Raw genomic sequence first — 4,712 nt, forward strand, 5'->3', positions numbered from 1 at the left:
ATAAGGCTGTTCAGAGAGAGGTCCACCAAATGCCAACGACTGAACAAACTCTAGCCAAACTGTCTGGTGCTAAGATTATGTCTAAGCTGGATGCAAACAGTGGATTTTGGCAGAGAAAGTTAAGTGAGAATTCAAAGTTGGTTACCACTTTCATCACTCCATGGGGCAGGTACTGTTTCACAAGATTACCCTTCGGTATTTCTTCGGCGCCCGAGCACTTCCAAAAAGCGATGCAGAGGATCCTCGAAGGGTTAGATGGGGTGGAGTGTCAAGTCGATGACATCTTGGTGTTTGGAGAGACTCAAGAGCAGCATGATAAGAGATTGATTGCAGTACTGGAGAGGTTAGCAGATGCTAATGTTACCCTTAACCTGGAGAAGAGCAAGTTCTCAACAGATAAAGTGGAATTTCTGGGGCACGTGTTAGGCAAAGATGGAGTGCAAATCGACCCCACTAAGGTGGAAGCTGTCACACAGATGGGGGAACCAACTGACATTGCACAATTAAGGCGGTTCCTTGGCATGGTCAATCAAGTAGGGAAGTACATCCCAAACCTGGCTGACATTACAAAGCCACTGAGAGATCTTCTGAGTAAGAACAATGCATGGCTGTGGACTGAGGCTCAGCAGAAAGCATTTGATGACGTAAAGAAAGCACTAGTCTCTGCGCCAACACTAGCCCTCTATGACCCAGCCAAAGAGACAAGGGTATCATCGGATGCTTCCTCATTTGGTCTTGGCGCAGTTCTCACGCAAGCCCAAGAGGATGGCGGTTGGAAACCTGTTGCATACATATCAAGGTCATTGACGCCAACAGAACAGAGGTACGCCCAAGTCGAGAAGGAAGCCCTAGCAGTGACTTGGGCATGCGAAAGGTTATCGGACTACCTCATCGGTAAGCCATTTCATATTGAAACTGATCACAAGCCATTAGTTCCTCTCCTGGGGTCAAAGAACTTAAATGAAATGCCACCAAGAATTCAGCGTCTTCGAATGAGGCTGCTCAGATTCCAGTATTCCATCTCCCATGTTCCAGGCAAGAGTTTGACTACAGCAGATACCCTCTCAAGAGCTCCGGTAAACCAGGAGCGGCAGTGGGGCTTACAAGAAGAAGAAATAGCCCTGTATGCGCACAGTGTTCTAAGTGAAATTCCAGCCAGTGATAGACGATTGGAAGAGATGGGTGCATGGGGCGCATGGGTGTTTTATCGAGGTTAAACCCGCGAGGCGAAGGCGAGTGATTTTTAGACCCGATAGTACACGCATTTGTTGCTCTCGCTCGTCCCCCGAGTCAAGGGTTTTGCAATTTTTTCCTGCTTTCTCTCATTCGTCCACTACACAAAAACGTTTTTCCAGTGTTATGTGCTTTTTTTAGTGTTTTCATATCTTCGCTCATTTGTCTCAGTTTTTGAATAAATTCATGACTCACCGCTTCGAAACAAGACACCATTTTTTGAAAAACAGCCGCAAAACAATTTCTTCACTGTTGCTAATGATTTTAAGTAATTTTGCCCGGGGCAATTACCAATATGAACGAGTAATGTCCTATGCCATTGCCCTGTATGTTATTAAGGAGAGAAAACTTGAAAATTTATTGTCAGGTACAGACGCCCTCTACACGACTTCAAATTTGGTCATTTAACGTCGTCGTCAGTACGAGAACGGCAAAGAAATGTATCAAAATGTGAAACACACGTTCGGGGCGTGAGGAGCCTTTGTTTTGTTCCAGCATAAAGTCCATTGTTTTATGACGCGCTGGTAGACGTCGTGCTTACGTAAGCTTCATAGTAGCGACCTTACGATAGGGCGACGACGACGGGCTACGGAAACTGCGCAAAACAAGAGACTTAACCCAGGTGAATCAAGTGACGTAATTCGGAGAACTGGGAAGAAAAATTTTCACGCCGTATCCCACAAACGCTCGCAGCCTTAGGTGTTGTTTCCAACGTGACTCCCTGCAGTAATTGCATCGCCAAAACTCAACAGATCATTCCGTGTCTACCACATTTCCTGTTACTGAATGAAAATTCAAGAAGACCCGACGATATCTAACCTCGCCTCTGCCATGTTGAATTCGAAAAAAAGGCCGCGCGCGGTTGTGGGATACGGCTTCAAAATTGTTCTCCCCAGTCCTCCGAATTAAGTCACCCAATTGCCTGGAATGAACAAAAACAAAGGCTCTGTACGGCCTGCACATGCCTTTTGCATTTTGGTACATTTCTTTGTCGTCCTCTCTCTCGTCCTGACAACAACGTGAAGTGACTAATTTTAAAATTGTGTAGATGACGTGAGAACCTGACGAAATATTTTTAATTTTCTTCCCAAACAACTACACCATTCATGCCAATTTTATTCCCGAAATGTTGACAAACATTTTCCATTCCCAACGACTTGGATTTATCGCGAAATTATTACAATAACGGGAAATAATATTTTTAGACAACGTTCTCCTTGGCTTTGGCGTCGTCCTTGTATAAGGTCCCTAATCAATCAGCAGTGCCAATGGTTCTGAACGGTGTGCAAATGTATTTGACATTTTTGAACGCCCATTTCTACTTTGGATCGCTAATCTCTTGATAGATCAAACCGAGATTGTTGTTTGTTCTTGCACTCAAAATAATCAAACGGGTAACTTTATGTTTGTCAGAGAATGCTGTCTTTAAAATATAACGGTTCATGCACAACACAATGGCAACAACTCTTTCTGGTGAGCGGGGATTAGGTTATACAGTTTAATGATGAATATGGAAAAGCTAAGATGTAACTAGGAAGGTTGACTTAGCGTCAACAAACTTTGGAATAGACTGTTATAGTAATGTTGGACGGTCTACTAGAAACTCATTTTTTTGGGGGGTTTAAATAGAAATGTGACATTTGCAGTTGGTAATGCAAAAGGTTTCATTTTGATTCAAGGTCTCCTTTTTAGGGTAAATTCACCAGTTCGATTTTATCCAGAAAACATGAATGCCACTAGTTGTTTTCCTTGAAAGATGTTCTAAGCATAAATACGTTTGACTAGGTATGCAAGGGAAAGAGTTTGTATTGTATAGAATTTTAACACAAAAATAAATTGATTCTTTTTATTTTCTTCATAAAATTTGATTGGTTTTAAGGTTAGAACTTCAAAAATGCTTGTTTCCTTCAGTCTATGGACAGTCGATCGAGATGGATCCTGCTTCATTCTAGTAGCCTGATTAGAAAACAAGGATGAAAATTAGACTGTTATTTTAAGGGCTAAACACAAGGTCGGCGTTTTGTTTTACAGTAATGTAACCTTTTAAGAAAAATATAATTTGTAATGATAGAAATTATTCGTTTAGTTCGCGTAGGAAGGGTTAAAGGGGAATAGCCCTGATGCGTGATGACGTCTGACTAGCTAATTTCACCACCAAGCCTCGAATTCGAAAATCAACTTGAGCTTGTAAAGAACCCACGTGTGAACTGTATCGTATATCCAGATGAAGTGAATAACCTTTTGCAAACGACGCTTGGTGGTGAATTTTGGAATTTTGAACATATTCCGGTATAATAAAAAGGCCTAATGCTTTCTTGTTTGTTTCTTGTTTGCACGGCTTTCCTTTTTTTATCCTTTTTGAGCTGGGTACGTAGGCTGCTGTTCTCTTGTAAGGAAGTTATACTTGCCGTTGATTTCCATTCTCAAACAGTTCCAGTAGTATTGCTTGGTTGGAACAAATCTGGCAGAGATGGCTACTGGCAACGTGTGGGTTGTAATAGTTGAGCTTGATTTAACATCAATACGGTGGAATTCCTTCAGTATGAATGAAGGCACTTTGATTAGCATGAATACCATCAGGATTCATTACCAAAGGGTTTAATCAATACACGGGGAGAAAAATTAAGTATGAAGTTGTCAAACAAGGTGAGGAAAGAAGCAAAGTGACGGTACTTTTTATAAACGATGCTTTTTAATGTTGGAAGCATTTGGGAATGCGTATGGACAGTAGCAATTGAAGGAAAGATGACAACTTTAGAGAGATTTAGTCTCGAATTTACGTGAACCGAGAGAACGCTGCTTGCGATATAAGTATCAAAATTATACAATTTCATCTCGTCCTTCTTTCCCTTAGAAATTGCTAGTATCTGTAGATAGCAGGGAAGTAATAAGCTAACATCAAGCTTCTCAGTTAAATTTGATCTTTTGCGGAAACGCCCATTTGAAGCTGACTTGGACTTTGCTGTAATCATGATGCTAATAAGGACCGGAAGGAGGGAGCAAGTCTTGTAATTTTTATAGGGCAGTGGAGTTTTATTTGGGATTTGCTGAGGACTAAAACAGTACTTTAACCAACGTTTAATGCAGATTGTAGGACTGCTGAAATACTGTGAGTTGTGTTTTCGTTTGTTGAAGGTTTAATGTAGGGTGGTTGACGACGCCAAGGCAAGTAAAGAGGTTGGGCAAATTGCTGCGTGCGCTACAAATAATTCTTTTATTTGAGGTCAGCATTCTAACTATCACTATCTGAGCGTGTTCAGCATTTGAAGTTGGTAAATTGATTATCTCACCATTTGAGCTCCCACTGTGTCCATATGCGTTTTTCAAGTATTCCGTCGGTCGAGTAACACAGTTGAAAGTCTGTGACCCATCTAGAACCATTGACCACTCCTTGGACAAACAGGGAGCAAATATGAAACCTTTTACCGTGGTCAACTTGAAGCCAGTCGTTGGTGTTGTTGGCTGTTTATGCGCACCAT

Source organism: Montipora capricornis, chromosome 7 (assembly GCF_036669925.1).
Source record: "Montipora capricornis isolate CH-2021 chromosome 7, ASM3666992v2, whole genome shotgun sequence".
In the NCBI taxonomy this organism is placed as follows: domain Eukaryota; kingdom Metazoa; phylum Cnidaria; class Anthozoa; order Scleractinia; family Acroporidae; genus Montipora; species Montipora capricornis.